Raw genomic sequence first — 24,981 nt, forward strand, 5'->3', positions numbered from 1 at the left:
TGGTTCTAAATATAATGCAAATAACAAAGGGGAAAGAGGACATTCCTGCCTGGTTCCTCTGCTCAAGCAGAAATTATCAGCGAGGACCCCACCCACTTTAATTTTTGCCACCGATCCTTCATATATCTTTCTAATCAGTCTTATAATTTTAACAGGAAATAGAAATACTTCCATTGCCCTGCTCATAAATTACCAGCTTACTCTGTCAAATGCTTTTTCTGCATGAAGACCCACCATCAACAAAGGTATTTTCTTACATTCTGATTCCCTCTGGATCATCATTGTTCTGCTAATGTTGTCATATGTTTGTCGTATGTTTGCCTGCCCTCCACAAAACCACACTGATGCATACCTATCAATTTTAGCACTCCTTTTGCCATTCTTTTAGCCATTGTTGACATGAACACTTTATAATCATGGTTTATCATTGAAATGGGCCTGTATGAAGCTGGATCTGTTGGATCTTTACCCTCTTTAGGTATTACAGCTACCATTGCTTTCTTCCAGGATGTTGGCACTTTTCTTAAAATACTATCAATACTACAAAACCTTCCAGAGCTTTATCAGTTTTTTCCCTCCTAGTTTCCAGATTTCCACAGGAATACCATCTATTTCCGAGGGCTTTCCTGTAGATTGGGTATACATAACAATTTTTATCTCATCTCCTCCTATCCTAACCGTTAGCAATTGAGCCTCATCTACCATAAACATTTCCATCTGTATATTTTTTTGATTTACATATTTCTCTGCTTTACAAAGACTTTCATAGAATTTCTGAAATATTTCTAATACCTATACAGGATCTCATTACCTGCCTTGTTATAGGCTCCCTAAGTTTGGCGACTTTCTGTTGCCCAAGTCGTTGTGCTAAAAGTTTTTGTGCTCTAGTGTTATTATCAAAAAACAGTTGCTTAACAGCAATCTTTCTAAACTCGGCTATGTTATCATGGTAATCCCTTATTTTCTGCCTAGCATTCGGTAGTTGATCCTCTTCTTGTTCTGTGAGATTCCCCTATTCTGCAATACTTTATCATTTGTCAGTCCCTCTAAATAATCCCTCTAAATAATTCTTGTTACTTCTTAAATATAGCTCCCTTTCTTTTATTTCCACACTATTTTTAAACTCCACCTTAATTTTATCCCATTCCCTAGCTATATTTTCAGAAGTAATTTAGATCCTCTCCAATAGCTCCTGAGTAATTTCCACTACCCATTCCTTAAATTCCTCTCTTTTCAATAGATAGGTGGGAAAGCACCAGTGTCATTTTTATTTCATTACCCTGTGTTTTTATTTTAGTTATTATTGGTGCATGATCTGAAATAGTTATTGGGTGCATATCAAGACCTTCAATTAAATGCACATGTTCTTGTGAAATGTAAATTCTGTCTAGCCTAGCCCCATTTTTATGTCTTGGGGAATAATGTGTAAATTCACTCCAAACTCCTATTACTGAATTCACATCTTCCATGCCAAATATTTTCAAACATTTCTTCAAACATCTACCCTCCTTAGTTATACTTTCCCTTTTGCCCCCCCCCACAGACATATCTTCATTGCTGCAAATCAAATTCCACTCCCCACCCATAAGTAATATTACTTGCTGAAAACTGATTATCTCTCCCAGAATTTTTTTAATCTCCATTATAGCAGTTTCGGGTGGAATATAAATACATGCAAGTGTAATCCTCCTTCCTTGCCAGTAGCCACTTAGCACTACAAATCTGCCATTATTATCTTTTTTTATCCTCTTCTATCACTATTGGAGTTCATCTTGAAATTAATGTAAGTACTTCTCTTTTCCTTTGTCCCAGATATTCCACTGAATAATCATCCTGTAAACACTTCTTTATCAAATTCACATGTTGAGTCCTTTCAAAGTGTATCTCCTGCAACATAACTATTTGCACTCTAAATTTTTAATATAATTCACTATTCTTTCTTTTTGTATTTATCTGTGAGACCATTGACATTGAATGACATAACAGAAGGCATCATTGTATTAAAAAGTTATTAGTCCCACCTTTTATGTACAACAACTTTTTTGTTAAATGTCTAGTTCCAGCTTTTGTGTTAAATGCATATATGTTTGGCAGGCTGAACTTTTATATAGTTGTTTCTTATCATATCCATTTGAGCCTATGTCACATCTTACAAAACTTTTTTTTGAAAGCCCTCAAACAAAAAAAAAAACCCTGTCAACACCCCCCTAAAACCTATTAATTTAATACTAACACACAAAACTGTGTACATCTTCAAATTTTGAAGTTTTACCTTCTTAATAGGAACAAATGTCCCAAACTGACAGCCATACTCACATACTTGAGTTAACATGAAAGAAAGGTTATCCATGCTAAGATGCATGGTGCAGCCTGTGCCTCTACTAAGTGGTAACTGGTTTGTCTTATCTTTATAGCTCTCCCAGTTGGAAAACCCCCTGAATGCTTTCAGAGAACATTAACTCCTAACCAGTTTTCCTCTTCTCCCCCAGACAGTCACTCTTCACCAAACTGTAACCAATTTCTCTTTATCAAATTGTGTCCAGGGAGGTATGAGAACCAGACAATCAAGACAGTCAATTTCTTTTTATTAGATGTTTTCCTGTGGAGACATGAGGGCTAGATACAGAATTGCTAGTAAGCATGCATTCATTTGCAAGAAAAAGCTTCATAGCATTCAGTATTATTTTTAATTTACTTGCTTTCTCTTTAAACATGTTACTAAATCAATCTAAGGTCCTTAATCCAGTCATTCCTGCATGCAAGAATGAGAAAAAGCACATTAAATTATCTTTTGTCATGCTCTTTTAACCAGACTTTTTTTTACATTGCAGTGCCTACAGTTCTTAAAACTGAACAAGAACAAAGAAAGAAGGGAGAAAGAAAGGGAAAAAAGAAGAGCAGCACCTATTTACAAACCCATTACATTTAAAAATAACTTTGAAACTTTGAAAACTGTACTTCATAGCATGCAAAGAAAACTATACACCACAAAAACAGTACTATTAAGAAAAAATGTTTTCTTTACTTACAGTTAAGTTTCTGCTCTCTCTTCCCTCCCCCAAAGCATGTTTCTAAACATTAATTGCACAAAGTAGGGCATATATTATAGAGTCCCCCTCAAGTCTAACAAATTCTGAAAAAGTCCAATATTTCCAGATTTTTTTGTTCTGTCATATTTCAAAAACAATTATTGCATTGTAATCCCATATTAAGTTACTGGTTTTATTGCTGTTCCTCTCCATCTCCCAGATACTGTCTCTGCTTCATTTCCAATGTACTCTTGATTCTTCTAGTCAATTATTGTGCTCCCTTCCTTCTCTCCTACATTTTCCATTGAAATAGTAGAAAATGTTTCACAAGTGCTGTCTCTCTGTGGTCTTTATTATCAGAAGAACAAGATGCAGAATTTCCTTCTGTTTCACAGTTCACTTTTTGTTGGACAAACATTTGTGTTTCCTGCTTAGCATGTACTTCATCAGAAAATGATTTTGTACTTCCAGGAAGAATACCTTGAAGACAGCTGGGTACAGCGATTTGAATCTCACACCAGCATCTCAACATTCCCTGAATAGTGGAATAAATTTACTCCTCTTCTGCCTGGTGTACAATGAGAAATCATTCTCCACAAACACTCTGCTGTCTCCCACTTTTAGTATTTTGTCCTTCTGCCACAGTTTTGTCAGAATCAACTCCTTCTGCTGGTAGGATTGCATCTTTATTGTTAAAAGTCTAGGTTGCTTTCTCATAGCCAGGTTTGGAGCATACTCACCATATGCCCTTTCAAGTAATAACACCTGATGTGGGAATACCAGTCCAGTTGCTTATTTATGCTTTCACAAAATTAATGCAATCTGTTCCTTCCAGCATCTCTGGTATAGCTGAGAATTTCAGGCGTTCCTTACATGCTCTGTCCTTTAATTCTATTATTTTTGAAATATCTCTTCTTGAGCATTCTCTTATTCAGCCAGCCTTTTCTTCATTTCAACCTCTGACTTTTGCAGCTTTATCACTTCATCTGAGTATCTCTTTAATGTTTTTTCCAGCCTTTTGTTGTTTGTGTTGATATACCCCATCAGTGTTTTGTTTATTTTAACCATGTCTTTGTGTAGTTGTCTTATATCTTCCTGTATGTTACTGGACGTCATGTCTGGAGGTTGCATCACTTTCAGTTGCAGAACTTTCCCCAGTCAGTGATTCTTCCTCAAATTTTGTAGCTGATCTTTTTTTTCAAGCGTGTTGTATTTCTTTTTTCCTGGCATATAGACTGTACATTTACTAGCCAGTTACTGAAATTACCCATAAACACAAAAGTCTACTGGCTTTCTCTGCTGAGTTTCTGTTTTCACTCTGATAAAGCCAGAAATAAGCTCGTACTCAATGTGCAGCCATCTTAGAAATCCAAAATTTCTCTAAGTTGATAAGTACACCTTCCATGAGGCTTGTTTTTGGTTTAAGGGCAATTTCTGGCACTATGATTAGAAGACAGGCAAAGATTTATAAGAAAACTTTTGCAGATAAGGTATTTCCAAAAAAGGAGCCTCTCTATTTCATCAGATGTCCTCTTTAATGTTGATGTTAACTTTTTGATTCAAGATTTGAAAGTTACAGTAAGTATAAGGAGCAGACCTGCTAATCATCCCGAATTACTCTTTTTTTACTGAGTTTTGGGGTCCAAATGAAGGGGTGCCATGATTCCCAAGTGGCACCCCTTCATCTCCAATTTCTTTGCTTTTGTTTTTTTTTTTAATTTTTTAAATTTTCGGGCTGTCGGAGCTGACGTCACCACGTGCACGATGACGTCAGCTCTGTCAGCACTACCAGCCAGTCGGAATTGAGCTCAAGGCGCTCACGTCATCATTTCTGGCTGGCTGCGAGGAGGCGGGAAGTGCTTTGCTGAGAATTTGAAAGAAGAATGCTGGCTTTTCTGCAGTTTCAGACAGAAACTGCTTTGCTTTGTAAGCGACTTAAATCTGCTGCCGCCGAGAGAAATTTGCTTTGTAAGGAAAGAATGCTGGCTTTGCTGTAATTTCGGTCCTTTATAAGGGACTTAAATCTGCTGCCACCGAGAGAAATGCTGGCTTTGTAAGGGACTTAAATCCACTACCATTTTCACTGCTCGAACTTTGCTTTAGGTAAGGAACAAAAGGTGTTTGTGTGTGTGTGTGTGTGTGTGTGTGTGTGTGTGTGTGTGTGTGTGTGTGTGTGTGTGTGCACGCGCGTGCACATCCTCCTTTCAGATCCAGAAAAGCATTACTTATTTTATTCATATAGCTCTCACTAAAGAATAGATTAAATGTGTGGCTTTATAAAATTAGGACAGTACAAAGAAGAATATCAGTGTGTTTATGACAGTGTGTTATAGCACAGAAGCATACAGAGCTCTTATTGAGAGTAGATAATTACACTCTTTGATGGGAATTGCAAAGAAATGTTGTAAAAATATAATTAGACTCTAAAGCATTCACTTGAACTCCATTAGTGGATAAAATATTTTTGTTTAGGCCATCGTAGGACATGTTAAAAATGTGACAGTCCTAGTCAGATGAACATCCCCCTGTGATAAACTGTTTTTAGTTGTGAAAGCATGTCAGATGAGATTGGCTTAATAGGATTAATTTCAGCATTATTTAGTTGAGATGCATGATGCTCACAAATTGCCCTATGAATGCTCATGTTACAGATTTTGATAGTAAGTCTGATGAGGCTTTTATTAATGTATTACTCTGTAGCTGAGGCTATCCACTCACCCAGTTGCTTCTGTGAATTTTGTTTTCTTTTAACATGTAATGAGCTATTTCAGATGGTCACACTTAATATTAACTCTCGTGTGTGTGTGTGTGTGTGTGTGTGTGTGTGTGTGTGTGTGTGTGTGTGTGTGTGTGTGTGTGTGTGTGTGTGTGTGTGTGTGTGTGTAAATGCCCCCATTTAAAACACCTGGTGACTAGAGGTACTCAAGCTCAAACCCTTTACCTTGGGTACAGGGTAAAAAAGCCTAAAGTCCCTAGCCACCACCACTTCTGAATTACAGCTTCATGTTTTTTATCTGTTCCTCATAAAATCTGTGGTTTTCAGGATTGTGGCAAATCACTGAAGGATTGAATTCACTAAATGATGACAGGCTTTTGAATTTCAGACTTCATATTCTTCAGAAACTAAATAGCAACACAAAACTTTTTAGTCTAGCAATTTTCTAAGTTATAAGATTAGTATTTGAAATTTGTCTGGGCAGTTTTGTCATTATTGGTTCATGCATTTTGTTTCATTGCCTAGTGCCTACTGGAAAAAATGTTCAAACAATAAGTTTAAAATGCACTCCTCTGTCTAACAAGTATGCTGTATTATATAAGGAATATAATTTAATAAAGTCAGGAAGGTGTATTAAATAAGACATGTATGTTTCTTGTTTTGTGTGCAAGGGGCCAATGACTTGAAAACAGCCCAAAGGTAATCTTTATCTACCACTGGTCAGATGTATTTTCTTTGGATGTGGTGTGTGGTTTTCAATGCTGTTTCACTGGCAGAGAAGTTTTAATGCCAAGTCTATTTCCATTGTGAGACAGTATTGCTTTGTTTAGCAGCTTTGTTTAGCAGATGTCTTAGTGTTTGTGCATTGTGCTATAAAATGTAAAAATAAAATCCAAGTAATCATTGTAGAAGTAAAGCAGTATGTACACATTGTTTATAGTAAATGGGGTGAAATAGACAGGTAATGGGACATTGGAATGGCTGCAGGGGGACTCTGGTGCCATATTTTGGTTGTCTGTTCTTCAGTTTGCTTTTGAAAGTTGGCATCCCACAATTCCATTGGAGTGGACGGGGTCACATAATTATGTGTGCAAATTTGATGTTAATCAGCATACAGATTTGTACCTATTTTTCATGGGCCTTGTCCAGATTTTTGATGTTTCCAGGTTAAGAGGCATGATAAGGAGTCCTCATCAAATTTCTTGAATGTAACAACTATTTGCAATAAGCAATCTTTTGGATAAAGACCCCTTTTCAGAGCCTACTTCCTTAAATGTGGATCTTACAAGAAGGATTACCTTCAGTTAATGGGAGATCCCAAAAAAGAATTTTTAGGCCAAGTCAACTTGCTTCTAAAAAATAATTCCACTATATTACTCTTTTGATCCCCCAATTTCATTTCTGCACAGAATCTTCTCATCATATTTTTCTCCATATAGAAAGAATTTTGGTGGTTGAAAGCAGAGCAGTATGATTTTTAAGCAGTTGTAAAGTGTGTTAGTTAGAATATTTTAGACTGATACCTCAACTATCAAATTTAGGGTTTCCTACAAGACCAGTACTATCCTGTCTTCACCTTGGCTTGACTCTGAAATGACATAATAAACCAAGCTATTTTAACTGTGGCATAATATAGTAAACATGTTTATTATGTTAAGTAGACTATCACACTATTGGCTTGTTTAACACAGATATCTTCTTATTTTAATTAGTTTATCCAGACGATAAATATACTTTATTAACCCATATTAATCAGATAAGATGTTAAATTGAGGTCCCATCTGCTTTAGTAAGTAGCAGCTTTCATGTATATAAAAGATCCCACAGCAATTATTGAAAAGCACGGGGGTTCTTTATTGCAAATACACAGGAATTCACAAAATATTTACATTACAATAAACAGGTTCATATATACATTGTATAAACATGTAAAACACAACAAAAGCTTAAACTTTTTATCCCTTTTTTGTTACAACCCTAATGCATTTTAATTGCTTCTCTAATATCCCATGTTCTTTTGTGCAAATTCTCATTTGCTTTCAACGTTTTGATAAACTATAAGCATGTCACAAGTATTTCAATGACCTTTTCAGTACCTTTAACAGAAACATTATCTTACACCCTATGTAATATATCCATATTAACACATTTTGACTTAGCTATCTTTCAGTTCTTTAAATTTTATTTGCCAAAAGCACCTTATTCTTTTACACAGTAAAAACATATATTAGAATATTCCTTTAGCACCACAAATATTACATTTTCTCTCCTCTGCATACTATAAGTCCACTGCAGGCAGGGTGAAATAAAACAAAATATTATTCAGTATAAAGCAAAATATGAGTCCAATTGGCTTTGAAGATTCAAATAAAGCAGTGTCTTAGTTATCTCTTGTAATAGTATTCAGTCCACAACACCCCCCTGGGCACAGGCTGTCTTGAAAACAAGAGTCTGAAGCTATTGACCTCTTCCAGGTCCAGCTTCTGACTCTGTAAGTATGTATTCCTCAGGTTACACTGAATAAGTTATCTCCTTCTGGGATCTCTCCAGGCCTTCCTTCAGATAATTCTCCAAGTAAGGAACTAACTTCCTGTTTGCTTTTTGCAGGCTAATTTATGGCCATGTTAGCTAGATAATGCAGTGATTGCTTAACTAGGGCTATGTTAGAATATTGCCATGCTCCACTTATAGGCATATTGCATATGTTTTGAAATGTAACATGTTCTAACAATTCTACATCATTGAAGCTTACATAGGTTCATAGTTAACTACTAGGTATGCAGTCCAGGTAACCACTGAGGAGCCTAGCTCAGTTCCCCAAATGACTAAAACACTATCTGCTTAAGTGACTTGCTCAATGTCACACAGTAGGCAAATGAAGGCTGAAGGAATCAAACCCCATAACCTAGGGAGCAGCTCCTTAGCTCATAGAATTAATCATCTGGACTAACTGCCAGGTAATTGATTCTTCAACTGAAACCATAAAAAAGGGAATTTCCACAGTTCCCTGGCCAAATTCCCCTAATCAGTATAAATATCATCATTTCTCTCCTGAAAAAGGACTGTAAGCCTAGTGGGACCAAAATGGTAAATAAACATAAATAAATACATATACTGTGAACATTTTTTAATGTATGTCTTCTGTACTACTTGTACATTGTTAATAACTGGAATTCATACATTTAATGTATGCATATATTTAGTTATATGTTTACTACTGAACACCTCAGAAATTTAAAATTTGTTTGCATACTTCTTAACTAATGTTGTTTCATACCTTTTCTCTTCTCGACACTTCATAAATTGCGTTTTCTAACTGTTTATTTCTTTATTTATGGGTAACCTTGGGTCCCCTTTGTAAACTGAGCCTTGCATGTTATGTCCAATGTGGTTAACAAGACATAAATAAATGGAATTTCTACTGAGAGCAGAAAGGTGCTACAAATATACTTTTATCCATATCAGACCCATGACCATTTTCAAATTAATTTAAGTTCTTCCAGCTGCTTTTTCCAGTAAAGAAATCTGATCAGTGAAGACCAGTCCTAGACGTTTCACCCAGAGAAGATAAATCCTAGTGAGGAAGTTGAAGACTGCGACTATCCAGAACCTGGACCTTCTCATTCCTCGGGGAGCCTGGAGTTTGACCTCGGCTTTGAAGGACATTTATGGGTACATTTCAGCAATCAAATCTCATATATTTTCTAGGTTTCAAGTGAAGCATCTGCTTTACACATGTGCAGTTCTCACCAGTGGCCTAGTGATTGCTTACAGAGTCTTTTCCAAGTATTTGATATTACTAATAGCATCTTTCAGACTCAGGTACATCTAAATTTATCCTTACCTAAACAGCTGCCTTCTAGAGACTTTGTTACAGAACCAGCTATGGGATCATTTGACATTTTAATTCCCTTTTTGGATTCATTTTACTTATTCTCAAAAAAACTTTCCTCATTACAACAAAAAACATATCTCAGAGCTTTGATAGACTTACTAAGGGAGAAAGTACAGTTGTGTACCTACCAGAAATGTAGATGTTCGAGTGTATTCACTGTTGCAGTCATTATTCTTGGGTTATCCTGCTGGCAGGCTACCCTCAGTTGGCCAGAATTCCAAAGTCTAGGTCCAGCGTTGGTTGCTGTCGCCTCTTCCCTGACGTCAGTGCGCCAGGGGTATAAAAGATGCAGACAATGCCATTTTCTTCAGTTTTTCTTTCCCCAGATGTCAGGTGACCACAAATTGGTAGGCTGCAAAATATGCCAATAAAAATGCATGCACAAAAATAACATTTCCTTCATCTACAAGCAAATACACCAAATAGGTTGTATAGGATAGAGAAGTGCAGATAGGTCCCAGCAAAGAAAAAGGGGGATGGTGGGTGGATGACCTGGACTGCAACAGTGAATACACTCTAACATCTACATTTATGGTAGGTACACAACTGTACTATGTTCATCGTGTTTCACTGTTGCAGTCATTACTCTTGGGTTGAATCCCAAAGCTAAGGAAGGGTGGCTGGGCTAAATAGGATTAGGAGAGGCCATAAGGCCCTGCAGAACTGCAGTGGCAAAGCCTGCTCTAGATTTAGAGTACAGAGGTAGGTGGTAGTGCTTTTTGAAGGTGTGCACTGAACTCCAAGTTGCAGCCTCTAAGATATCTTTGGTTGGTACTCCTCTTTGGAAGGCTGCTGAAGTGGCTGCTGCTCTGGTGGGATGAGGCCTAATGCCCTTAGGCACTGATTTGCCATGTTGAAAATAGCAGAAATGGATGCAATGGCCTATCCATTTTGAAATAGTCTGTTTTGAGATAGCCTATCCTTGTGATCCTGCAGCATATGACACTAAAAGTTGCTCAGTCTTTCTGAAAGCTTTAGTTCTGTCCAAGTAGAATCGTAACTGCCTGTGTATGTCCAAAGAATGCAGAATTTTTTCACCCTTGTTCTGTGGATTAAGATAAAAGGTTGGCAAGTGAATGGTTTGGTTAAGGGCCACATTGGACACCACCTTAGTCATAAATGCAGGGTTTGTCCTCGGAGAAACCCTGTCTGGATGAAAAATGATGAAAGGTTCCACAGCCATGAGTGCTTGTAACTCCGAGACTCGCCTTGCAGAGGTTATTGCTAGGAGCAGAGCGGTTTTCCAGGATAAGAATTTTATATCTGATGTTGATGCTGGCTCGAAAGGAGGCAGTGTGAGTTTTTCCAAAACATAATTGAGGTCCCAGGCCGGAATTGGTGCTTTCCTTGGAGGCCTAATGCTTTTGGCTCCTCTGAGGTACTGACTTATTAAAGGGTGAGAAAAGATAGGTGGTTCCGTATTGTAATGGGCTGAAATGGCAGAGGCATGAATCTTAATTGATGAGAAGGAAAGGCCTTTGTTCAGCATCTCAGTTAGGTATTGTAAAATCTGAGGGATATTTGGTACACACGTGTCAATGCCTTGTTCCTGGTTCCAAGCACAGAATCTCTTCCATTTTTCTGCATATGATTTTCTGGTGCTGGGCCTCCTGGCCTCCAAAATAACATCCATAACAGCTTTTGAAAGAGGAGTGTTCTGAATGGCTACATTATCCACCATGCTGCCTGATTTAAGGTCCTGAGTTGGCTGTGCAGGATCTAATTGTTTTGTTGGGTCAGCAAGTGAAAAGTCTGAGGCAATATCCATGCTGGACCTTGATATATGCTCTTTAGAATTGGGTACCAGTGCTGGCGTGGCCAGTCTGGTGCAATCAGTATCATTTTTGGCTTCTCTTGTCTGACCTTTAGGAGTACCCCGGGAAGGAGAGGCAGTGGAGGAAAGGCATATACCGTTAGATTTTTCCAGCTGAAGGATAGGGCATCCACTTTCCATGCTTGCTTGTGATAAATCCTTGTGCAAAATCTCTGCAATTGGCAGTTGTGAGGGGAGGCAAATAGATCTATGTCTGGGCATCCCCATTTCCTTATTATCATGCTGAAGACTTGTGGATCCAGTTTCCATTCATGGGGATCCATGAGGTTTCTGCTTAGTTCATCTGCCAGAGTATTTGTTTTTCCTGGCAGGAATTGTGCTTGCAGGTGAATTTGAAAAGCCAATGCTGTGTTCCATAAGGTCATTGCTTGTCTGCAGAGGGGGTAGGAATGTGTACTTCCCTACTTGTTTATGTACCACATGACAATCTTTATCAGTAACTGTCCTGGATGAAGCAGGTCCTTGAAAACTGTCAGGGCATTTTGAACAGCTAGCATCTCTTTTTGATTGATGTGAAGATGCATCTGGTTTGCAGGCCATGTGCCCTGAATACATTTTCCTGCCATATGGGCTCCCCAGGCATAATCTGATGCATGTCAGTGTCTGTCAGGCTGTGGGTAAACTGAATGGCAGACCCTTGTTGTGGTGACAGGCTTCTGCCCACCATCGAAACTCCTGTTGCAGGCAGGGAATGAGTGCAATTACTGTCTCCAGACTGTGGGAATGCTGAGTCCAAACACTTTTTAGATACCATTGTAGTTTCCTCATATGCAGTCTGGCATATGGAATTAGTAGAATGCAGGATGCCATGAAACCGAAGGCCTGCAGGATTTTCCTTGCAGATAGGTGGGTTTTTGTTGCCAATTTCTTGAAGTAAGAAGTCAGTTGCTCTTGTTTGTCTGGCATGAGATGAGCCATCTGGGCAGTTGTATTTAAGCTTGCACCCAGGAATATTATCTCTTGAGAGGGCATTAGTTTTGATTTCTTTTCTTTTACTGTTTACCCTAAGCCAATTAGTAATCTTTTTACAAACGCCAGATGCTTTAGAAGTATGTCTTTGTTCTCTGCTTGAATTAGGCAGTCGTCCAAGTAGGGATATATTTGAATTCCTTTTTGTCTGCAAAATGCAATTACTGGTGCCAGGCATTTTGTGAAGACCCTGGGTGCAGTAGATAAGCCAAAGGGCAGTGCAGAGAACTGGTAATGCATTGAGCCAGCTATGAATCTGAGGTATCTTCTGCAAGATTGTCTGATTGGGACATGCAGGTATGCCTCTTTTAGGTCCAAAGTTATGAGCCAAGCATTCTTGCCCAGCATGGGCAGTAGCTGCTGTACAGTCAACATCTTGAATTTTGGAACTTCCAGAAATGTATTTAGTATAGACAGGTCCAGTATTGGTCTCCAGGTTTTGTCCTTTCTGGGTACTAGGAAAAGTCTGGAGTAAAATCCTTGCCCCTGCTCTTGTTGTGGTACTTGCTGAATGGCCCTCATGTCCATGAGGGCTGTAATTTGTTTTTGTGCCTCTGCTCATTGATTGTATGGCAGGTCTGGCATACCCTTTGACCTTGGTAAAGTGTGAAAATGTAACTTGTAGCCTTGGGACACTATGTTCAGGACCCATTTGTCTTGGGTAACCATTTGCCAATTTGATGAAAAAAGTGCTAGTTTTCCCCCTAAGGGGGCTGCCAAAAGAAATGTGCTTGGTACTGTTAGAGGAAAGTCATTGGGACTGTTTCCTGTAAGGTTGTGATTTGTCTTCTCCGCTTTTGGAAGTAGGAGCACCCCATTGTTTAGGTCTGTATGAGCCTTGGGGCTGAGATCTGCCTCTGGGACGCCTGTATCTGCCTCTTTGTGGTCTGTCTGACACTGGAAAGGACCAATTTTTGGAAGGCCAGTTCCTGCTAAACCTGGGTGGCTGTACCTGTAGGAAATCCTTGACTGTCTGCATGGATTTTGCTTTATCCTCCATTTTTTTCAACACCTCATCTGCTTTAGTACCAAACAAAGTATCATGCTGTAATGGTGCATCTAATAATTTTGCTTTAACATGATCAGGCAGAGTCTGTTCCTTTAACCAAGCATGCCTTCTAATAACAGAACCTGTAACAGTGGCCCTGCAAGAGGCCTCCAGTGAATCATAACCACATTGCAAAGTATGCTTTCCCACTTTTTCAGCTGCATGCAATAAATCCTGCAATTCCTTGTTCTCTGAACATTCAGTATTTGTCAACAATTTCTGTTTAAGCAGTGACATTAAATATTGCTGATATTTAAGCATATGAAACTGACAATTTAAAGCCCTTACAGCCAGGGTAGCAGAAGTGTAGACTTTTTTCCCCCATCTGTCTAGAGCCCTGGAATCCCTATCAGAGGGGACAGGGTTTTTTGCAGTGGAAACTTTAACCCCCTTGGGACCCTGAGATATAGTTTCTGGGTCAGCAGTGGGGTTTTTATATAGGAATTTATGAGAATCCGGGACCCTGTAGTATCTGTCTGGCTTAAAAGGTGCAGCGGGTAAAGAGTCTGGGGACAAGCCGGACTCTGAAAATACATCATCTACAATGTCTAGAACAGGTGGAATAGCAAGGGGTCTGTGCTGAGGAAGTAGCAGAAAGTCTCTGAGCCTTTTCTTAGATTCAGAATAATCTTGGCTCTCCCAGTGGAAATGGTCCCTCATGGTATGCAGGGTTTCCCCAAAAGAATAATCCTCAGGAGGAGAGGCTGAAGGAATGGATTCTTCAGCATCAGAATCCTCATAGGGAAGCATGGAGTAATCCTGTTCAGAAGAGGAATCAGAGGAAATAGAAACCTGATCAGAAGAATCATACTCTGTCTCTTGCCTAGGCCTCTTATCAGGAGGGGGATGAGAGCCCCTGATCAAAGTAATTAGGTCTTCGGCCATTTTTAGCATCTGTTTTTTAGGCATGGAAGTCTGACTAGGAGAATTCTGTACTTGTTTCTTTGTCTTTAGTGCTGCTTTAGTCTTTGTCTTTGAAGCTGAAGATGGCTTTATATATAGTTGTGTAGGTCTGAAGACACCCTCAGAAGTCGATGCCTGCTCAGCGGCTCTGGACCCATCTGAGGGAATGATTTCCAAGCGTCCAATACCTTGAGTATCCAGAGGCCCAGTCGGCTCCATGTGGGTGTCGGAAGCGGCCTGTGGCTCTGAGGTAGCGGGTGCCAGGGGCTGCGAAAGCGCCTCACTGAGAACCGGCAACTGGCCTAGTAGAGGCTTCATCGTCGGTTTTGGACCTCGGATGCCTATCCTTTTCTTTGTCCTTGCGTTTTTTGTAAACTCCAGTTGTCAGCTGGTCTGACGGCATTATATAATTAAATCTTCAGCCAAAGTAATGAAATGCAAAATCAAACCGACGCTTTATAGTGCATTGGTTAAATCTAGAACAAAACCGACAACTAGCAACATTGTGATCAGGGCCTAGGCAAGGAATACAGTAAGAGTGAAAATCCTTATGAGGTATTTGCTTCCCACAAGAAATACAATTGTTAACTTTTTGACATTGGTCTGGAGCAGGAAAAAAGTTTCCCCAATGGGGTACTTAGCTTTAATGAAGACTTCGGTTCTGAAATTCGGATTCGAAAATCTCAGGAGTTGGCCGACCAGCACTTGCGAACTGCTTTTGCTTCGGGCACCGCGCGGCAAGAAAGACTGAAGAAAATGCCATCAGCTGCATATTTTATACCCCTGGCGCACTGACATCAGGGAAGAGGCGACAGCAACCGACGCCGGACCTAGACTTTGGAATTCTGGCCGACTGAGGGTAGCCTGCCAGCAGGATAACCCAAGAGTAATGACTGCAACAGTGAAACACGATGAACATCCTGTATCTTGCACAGGATATGGAGTAGGAGGTAGACAGTTTGCTTAAGTGGGCCACAACTCAAATTTTGTCCACTTGCCAGACTTTTCCTTAGTATCCGAGGATATGGCTACCAATACAATAATAGCTCAAAATACCAGGTTCTATTTAAATAATTTTCAGCATAAACAAAGGAATTTGTGGGATCATTCTGAAAATGCAGTGGAATGAAATCTCCTTGGTTCCTTGAATGTGTTTTCCTTTGTGGAACTAAATATTTGATGTGTATGGGAGACATATATATTTTACAGGGCCTAAAACTTTCTCATAAGCTAAGAAAGCTGCAACATTTATCCTTAAAATAACGATTTAGAATGCTTTATAATTAGCTTACTCACAATTTCTCAGTTTTAGCTATGGCAAGTAAAGGAAAGATACTCAGCAAAATATTAATCCCTTTTTATTATTTTAAAATCTGTAACTTCTGGGACTAGAATCACTGGAGAACCTAACAACTGCTTCTCAGGAATCATCTTGGGAACAGTACTTCTTTTCTGCTGCTGGTGAGAGAAAGAACAGAGGGACATTCTTTTCTTACTTTCCTAAAGAGTACCAGTCACTGGAAAGAAATTTCTTGTTAGGAGCCATCTTGGATTTAATGTTACTTATTTGCTACTGGTGAGAGAAGGAGCAGAGAGTCATAGCTTCCTGCTGGTCTCTGACTGGGCAATGTGAATGGCCTTCCCTGAGTGGCCTGGTTGCAGTTTTCGTGAGAACTTTTCAGGGCCTTTGTGCAGATTGGCTGTCAATTGTGTCTAGATGCTGTAGGCAATATCTAGGGTATCTACCAAGACAAGACTAAAGCAAGCGTACTGAATCCAGGAACAGCTGGGTTAGTACTGCGTCTTAGGAAGCAGCTTGGGATTAATGCTACTCTTTTATTTCTGGTGAGAAAAGAAGGAAAGGATTATTGATTCCTAGCTGTGTGCAGCTGTGTTGAGACCTGCACTGTCTCCACCACCAGTCAGATAGCACCTCATGTAATCAATTCCAAACCTCATAGGCACTACGCCCCTTTAACCCAAATTAGCACCTGAAAACATGGATTTGTGCTTTCCAAATATCTCAGTAGCAAGACTGTTTGAAATGAGCATCCTGAGACATTGTAGCAATTGTTTACTGACACTGACAGCGTGTGAGAAATGCAGTTATTTAATACTGTTGGAGGAAAAACTCATACATAAAGATACTACAGACAACCAGATTGTCAGTACCACACAACACCACACTAAACCTGTCACCCACAGATCCGACCAAACACATAGACATATGATGAGGCTCTTAAAAGTAACCTCCCTAAACTACAAAGGTCTCCTAACTATAAGCTAAGAAACAAGTAGCTTCAGCAACCTCACAAACACACAACACAGGCAGCACACACCTTGAAATGAAATATATATAAAAGACTCACCATGTCTCAATTCAAAAGCGAATAAGGCAAACCTCCACACAATGGAACATCCTACTCATAGTTGAATCCACTGTGATACACTGATGCAGCACTCACCAGGCTGTGCAAGGACAGCGTCATGGTCAGTTGCCTATCACATGCCAGGATTCACCAAATCACGCAGGGACTCAAGTCCTTGCATCACAAGTACACATATGACACAGTCATAGTACATGTGGGTGTAAATGAAGTGAGATATACGTTCCTGTACTATATGTAGGTTCAAACGTTCATACTTTTAGGCTAGCTGCCCATGTAGGCCATTTTAAGCATAGCCAGTTTCCCTTGGTGAGACTCAAACTCTGTAACTTTTGTCTGCAAGGTAAACACTTTAACCATTATGCCAACCCCTAATCCAAAGACAGAGACTTGATAGAGATCTCAAAATATGTGTCTGAGGAAGCTATGAACCTAGTCTTATCATCACCAAGAATGATGCTGCAATGTGAACAAAAGATTATTGACTTCAACAATTGGATTGGTATCATTCAATATATATCCGCTTTGTCGGATGGTAGACAGTCCTAACTGCTTTGCCAGGGATAGCCTGCACCTATATCCCCTAAGGCTTTCATACATTGGCTAAAACTTTGCCCACACCCCATAATGCCTTTTTAGGCAACATTAGTCCTCAAAAACTTCCAACATGATAAAATAGAATACAGATAACATAATGGTATTGTTGCTGAATTCTAGGAGCCTTAGCAAAAAACTACACTCTCAAGTGCTCTTTACATTGGAAAACATTGATGTATGCATTGTTATGGAGACCTGATTCAAGACCACTGACAGTACCCCATCAGTGTGGTGTTTCAATGCCCATCACATGTTCAGGCCCACTGCACCTGATGAATGCACAAATGGTAGTGGTGTCTCCAAATTTGTTGTTGTTGTGTCTTTCGGCTTTTCCCAGTTAGGGGTCACCACAGCAGAACTCCAGTCTGCTAATGAGTGACAGTAGATTTTTACGTGCCGAGTTGCCGGCCCTGATGCACAACCTTCAACGAAGGTACACCCATTCATGCATGTCTCCACACAGAAGATGCTCTAGCTGAGAATCGAACAGGACAATGTCTTACTGTGAGGCGACAACGCTACCACAGCACCACCACCGCAGTATGGTGTCTCCAAATTTGTAAGTTGGACATGAAAGAGTTCTAGATTGTTATCTTGTTTAACTAGTCTGGAGGTGAAATGGTTTTTTTTTTTTTTTTTTACAAATTTGATGTCTCCAAATTTGTAAAAAAAAAAAAAAAAACATTTCACCTCCAGACTAGTTAAACAAGATAACAATCTGGAACTCTTTCATGTCCAACTTACCATTAACAAAACTCTTTATCACATCATGGCTAACTACAGGGCCCCCTGACTAACTAGAGGATCCCCTCTATGTCCCCATCAACCTGTAACTTATACTTAATTAGTCTGGAGTCCTTATGCATTAAGCCAAACACTAGTCTCCTAGGGGACTAGTTAAAGTCCATTAAGTGGAAGGCATGCACATTCTTTAACTTGCATACCCAGAGATTTCTGGACTTCATCAAAACAAACTCTTTGGACCAGTTAGTTCACATCCCCTCCTGAGACGATAAAATCCTGGAACTGGTCCTCACCAATATGGGACAGTTATGCTCCCTACCAGTTGTAAAGCCCTCCATGTCATTCCCTGATTAGAACACAAATCAGTTAAATTCATATTAAGACTGAAGCTAGAACCATCCTTCAATACCTCGGTATTCAGAGATTATACTAAGGGTAATCTATGGAAACTTGGTGATCCCCTGGCTAAATTCGACATCCCCTTCCAACTTGATGGCTCCAAGGATTATGCAAAATCCTTTACTACCAAATTCTATGCACATGTGAATAGCTGCATAGATGCATCTGTCCACCCTCTAAAGTAAATACAATGCCAAATTCAAATATAAGCCCACTGTGGTAGAACCCAAATATAAACAGGCTCTATAATAAAAAGAAAATTCATTGCATATAAAAATAAATATAACTCTCAAGGTGAAAAAAAGCTCTTGCTAAACCAAAGCCAGATATGAGGCAAAAATTGCCACCTGGGAAAAGGACAACCACAAAACCTTCTTCAGTTATGTTATGAAACTTAGAGACAATGCCCAACACTGTGCACAGCTAATAGTAAATTATATTGTATACCCAGATCCAGAGGACATAAGCAGTCTATTAGCTGATAAATTTAGGTCTAGGTTCATCTCCTGCTAACCTCCTACATTCCCAAATCTCATACCTGCATCTACACCCCTCTTTAAGGAAACAAGTCCCATAGCCCTCCTTCAGGGAACAAGTCCTCAAGGCACTGTCCATGGCCAACACCACTGCTTCTATGAGGCTGGATAACGTACTAGGCTTCTTACTAGTCAGCCTGAAGCAGGATCTGTCAGACCCCTACCGACTCTATTCAAACAGCTTCCAAACAGGCTTTGTGCCAGATGAATGGAGGACAGCAACTGTTGTGTCCTTCCACAAAGGTGGGGCATCAGAAAAACAGGTAATTATAGACCCTTAAGCCTGATGAGCCTCATCTGCATGGCTATAGAAAGGATCCTTATGGAATTAATAAATAAGGACACTGGTAACCTACAAACTCTCTACCAAGGCCAGTTCAGATATGTCAGAGGTAGATCCTGCCGACTTAAACTGGCTGACTTCTTTGAGAAGGTTACTGAAACAATGGATTAGGGCCAAGCAGTACACATTGCATATCTGGACCTTATAAAGGTGTTTGGTACCACACCAGACACAGGTGTCATAGATAAACTATTCCAGCTAAACGTTAATCTCTATGTAACTCATAAGACAGCAAACTTAATCACAAACAGATATCAGGAAATTAGAGTGGTGGCATAAATACCTGCACAAGGGATCTAAAACTATTTTGAAACATAAATAGAACATTTTGGAGGGTTAGATATGTATCACAGAGAATACCACTTCTTTAGAATTGTCTTCTTCTCCACATAAAGCAAAGTACTTCTCTTACACCATGCAAAAACAATATGGATGAATGGATGAATAAACACAAATTCACCCCTGATTTAGCACTATTGTCCCTTATGGATATGGGCAACATGTAAATGTTCTGCTCATCTCTAGGTCATTCATACTTAAATATAAGGCCTAAAAACTTCACGGGAATGTATGTCCAGGCTTTTAAAGTTCCTCATGAATCAATAGTCTAGTAAGTGCTCCCCTGAAAAGAGGTTACTAGTCCAGTGTGGCTTACCCAGTCAACAAAGGACAAATAAATAAATAAATAAATCCCTATGAACCTAAATAAATGAAAGGATTATATATGGCCTTTCTTTTTCATTTTTCTATCAAACATAAGTTTATAAAGTGCTGCCTCTAGTCTTATTTAACTTATGCGTCCATATTTTTCCCCTTTCATGCTCTTGTACTGAAACATCCATCACTGATTACTAATTAAGCAATTACTCAGTCAGAAAGCTTTGTTTAACCAGGTGAAACACTTTTAGAATCACAGAAGTGAAAAGAAAATGTTAGTGCTCATATGAGGTATAAACGTAGGATGGCCAGCATTCTGTGTTGACATCACTGCTACTGACCAACAAGAGCCAATGGAGCCACGATATTGAGTTTTCTCTTAAGAGCTTTTTCCTTTCAGTTAGGAAACCTGTAGCATGGTGATCAAAGTCAGATTACAAGCACACACACACACACACACACATTTTTATTTATTTATATTGCTGACCAGGTTAGCCCCACTAGGATAGTAGCCTCTTTTTAGGGGAGACCCGAGGTGGTATTTATACTACTAGGGGGAAATTTGTCCAGGGCATAAAGGAACTTCCCCTATTTTTTTCAATAGGTGCTGTAGGATCTTTTACATCCAACTGAGTTACCACCATCTCAAGCAGATGGGACCTCAGTTTAACATCTCGTACAAAGGAGGCATTATTAGAACCATAGAAGTGAAAGGAGGATATTAATGCTGACAGATGTTTTTTTTTTTTTTTTGAAAGAAGGGAGGGTGACCTATCTGGCACATCCACACAACAGTATGCTATAAGCCTGCTCTTGTAGTTTAGATTTAGGAACAGCCATGGGTCATCTCCAACTTGCCTGCTGTCTCTGTGGTGAGTTAGTACTGAACATCCATTTGTTACTCTCATTCCTTAGCAGAGTTTTGGGGGTTGATGGACAGACAGCAGTTGTGAGACCATCTCTGGACTGACTGAAAGTCAGTTTTACATGCACCAGAGCTCCATACCTTAGGTACTGCTAAGCCTCATGGCATGCTCCACCTCCATTAATGTGAGAGGAATATCTGAATCTCTTTAATGAAAGAGATAAGTTTGATTTCTGGAAAACACTGAAACATTCATGTCACACTACCTGACCACCAGAGTATGCTGATGTGGAGAAATGTGAAACACTGCGCACTGACCTGTAATTTTGTCTGGAGGGCAGGACCAGGAGTGGTACTGCCAAGGAAGATGAGAAAGTTAGTGAACACTTTTTGCTGGACTCTTTCTACATCTCATGCAGGCCTTGCATAGGTAGGTCCTGTATCCAACCCCACAACTTATGTAGACTCATCTATTCCCTCTACTAATCGCCAGATTATTGTTGGAAATGTAATAGTGAGATCTGTTATTCCCATTCATGTTTAGCATCAGGCCATCGGTTGGGGGTGGGTACTATGCCAACAGGACTCCTTCACCATGACACTTTTTGTTGCTTTATTTACCAATAAATCACCAGGCAGTGTGCAGTAACTTCTAAGGTTGCATAAATAAAATCCCTTGCATACTCAAGGCAGATGCATCACTTAAGTACTCTGTTTAACTGCTGCAATATCCCCATGCTCTCCTACAAGGAATGTATGCAGTAGATGTTCATACCTTCCCTGTGTGCAAACGAAAGCAAGCAAACACCAGCTACATATTTCTGGGTGTAAATGATGATGGTGCAGCTTGATGGCCTGTTACTATGACAGCTGATTCCACTGACAGAAAAAATGTAGCAGGAAATTGAAATACATTACTTCAAAGATAGATTGGTGATGAAAATGATTGCCAATCAAATATTTCTGAATTAACTAAAACAAACACGAAGCCTCATGCATACCAAACCCATGTAATAACAAATCACAGGCTAGTCTGTACCTATATTAAGCCCTTTCACAAATGGATTTGTACCACAAACAGTAATGGTATGTGATTGTTGCAACTGTTAACACAGCTGGATGTGTATGCGCCCACAAACTTTATAATATTACAAGTCAAAACTGAATATTAGACATCCCAGTAATATCGCTATACATATATATATATATATATATATATATATATATATATATATATATATATATATATATATATATACATATATATACATATATATACTATACACACACACACACACACACACACACACATATATATATATATATATATATATATATATATATATATATATATACACTGTTTACCGAAACTGCTTTCACCGAAAAAGCAGTTTCGGTAAACGGAAGGTAAAACACACAAACACATACACAAAAACAAAAAAAACCACATACATACCATGTTTACACAGGGGGGGTTTGCCCCCTGCACCGCCCACGTGGGGGGCTCCACCCCCACACCCCCCTACTTTTATATTCTCACTCCAAGATCGCACTACAGTGGGGAAAAGGGAATATTCCTTTATCCCCACTGTAGTCCGATTTCGCCCACTACCACTTCTCTCGGTTCCCTGTACTTTTAAGAAAGTTTCGCGAAAGCACTTTTTTTGTTAAAAAGTGCTTTCGCGAAACTGTGACAGCCCGTTTCACTTTCGGTGAAACAGTCTTACGGTCGACTGTCCTAGACCCATACATATATACAAGTTCATATATTTGAAGAAAAGTAATACATAAAATACAAAAGGTGTACATTTTATTTGGCATGACAATATATGGGGTTAGCAACAAACATAATTAAAATGTCCTGGAAATAAGGTCTCTGTTGAAAATAGCATGAAATGGAAAAGATAAAACATTGCAGTAACTAGCAGATTTTTCAAAGAATCATTAATTTTGTTTCATAGTAACAAGATGCATATGACTGGAAATGAAAGTATTCTTGGTCAACATTTTCTTGACTTACATTGCATAAAACTCTAAATTATAAGAAGTTGATTGAGAGGATCACATACAGAGTTTCTGCAAATTATTCCTGAAGCGTGGAAGCATGCAGCTTAGGGATATCCTTTGAGGGTGTAGTTTGCCCCAGGGAATGGGAAGGAAGACATCAGTGTTACCTCTCAGTCCATTCACTGTAACTTCTATTTTTATTTATTTATTTATTAATCAGACAACCTCATTGAATAGTGGTGTCACTTTCAGGGGTGACCACGGAATTCTTGCTCAGAGTTACATGTTTGCTTGAATAAATCAAACCCACGACGACTACAGAATGACGCTTGTAAATAGCTAATCTACTAAACTTCTAGCTTTTTAAACTGCAGCTTTCTCCTTTCATCTTCTACAGTCTCCACCAGCCTTTCTTCAATTTATATATTATCGGAAATTAAACTGAAATAGTAAACATTTTAAAATGCATAAACGTAAAATCAGTTAGAACGTAAAAAAGAGCTGTAACTCCATAGCTCTCAAGTGTCTTATTTTGTAACATGTTATTCATTTTAGCCCACAAAAATCCTCTTTACTATGGAGAGATGGCAATCTTCCACACTGCCTAATGAAACGTAGAAGCATAAATTCATAATAATTTATTATACTCTATCTTTGCATGGTAAAAACAGATATTAAAAGCATTGCGGTATTTGCTTTTACTGTGTTTTGCACTTCCACTCTCAATGTTTATCATTCATGTGCCAAATTTCCTTACATCTCACGTACACATTTTAGTGAAGAAAGGTTGAAGTGGATCCAATAATTTCTAGTAAGAAGAATTTCAGCAGTTCAAAAACAGGTTCTGTTTTTCATCTAATTTTATCTAATCTCTACTGTACTTTCCAGCACCCTGTAACAGACCGTGGCTTTTCATCTAGTTGATGCTGCCACCTGCTGGTCAGATGTGTCTGAAACCAGAACATTAGCAACATTTTCTCCCCAAATAAAACTACCAAAATATCATTGTTATAACCTTGTTTTTGGTATTCAAGGGATTTTTATTGTATTTTATTTTATTTGCACATATAAGTGAATTGGACCACATGGACCCGTTTTCATCTACAACACTGTTACAAAATAAAGAAGTTAAATTCAAAAATAACATGGTATTAGAATGTACTTATAGTAAAGTCATACTGCTATTTAATACAGTATACTCACTGCATGAATGATAAACACTAGACACTCCTGCTTCAAGAAATCCCCGTTCCAATTAGGCAAACAAAAACAGTGAGTGAAAAAAATGCATAGCATGGAGAAAACTGGATCAAATGTGGCATTGTTTAAAACTTTTGTAACAAGTATTATTTAAATATAAATAAGAGAGAGAAGAAGTGCCAAAAAGGGATCAGCCAAAAGGTCACACTGAGCATAACAAACATGGGGACAATAAGAAATGATTAACTGGACCAACTACTGCACCTACATGTCTGGCATGATTTAAAAGGCATATTTACCACCCTGACATTTTTTCTACCTTTGCTGCTTCCATGTGATTCCTTTTTCTGTGAAATATAGCTATGCGCTGTCCTTTTCTTCCTTAATCTTAACTTTTGCCATATGCTGCATAGCCATAGCATTCATTCCAGTGAGGTTACTTGCATGTCTTGGTCATTCCCTCCTTGTTTTTTGCAGTGTACTGTAGTTCATCTGATAAATGCAAACTACACAGAAGTAGTGAATGACCATCTCAGGCATTCATACAGGTTCAGTGAATGTCAAAGGTATTCAGAGAAGAGTATACAGTGTGTACAAGAAGGAATAGAAGCTGCTGGTGGTATACATACAGGAAAATGATACAAACACACAGAAAAAGGAGCATGCTAAAGAGATTCTAGCTTTCTCAGATATTAAAAGCATTGCGGTATTTGCTTTTACTGTGTTTTGCACTTCCACTCTCAACTTTTATCATTCATGTGCCAAATTTCCTTACATCTCACATACACATTTTAGTGAAGAAAGGTTGAAGTGGATCCAATAATTTGTAGTAAGAAGAATTTATGCTTCTAC

General features: G+C 38.9%; 1 long non-coding RNA gene across 1 annotated transcript in view; it reads right to left on the reverse strand.

Moving 5' to 3' along the window:
- Positions 1 to 24,212, reverse strand: part of LOC122798848 — a 56,990-nt gene extending 32,778 nt beyond the window's left edge. The window contains exon 1 of the long non-coding RNA XR_006364311.1: positions 24,133 to 24,212. This is a non-coding gene — a long non-coding RNA (uncharacterized LOC122798848). The remainder of the gene's footprint in view (positions 1 to 24,132) is intronic.
- Between the last annotated feature and the right edge of the window lie 769 nt (positions 24,213 to 24,981).

The sequence above is a fragment of the Protopterus annectens genome, chromosome 3.part1, assembly GCF_019279795.1.
Source record: "Protopterus annectens isolate FY-2018-M chromosome 3.part1, PAN1.0, whole genome shotgun sequence".
NCBI lineage: Eukaryota > Metazoa > Chordata > Ceratodontiformes > Protopteridae > Protopterus > Protopterus annectens.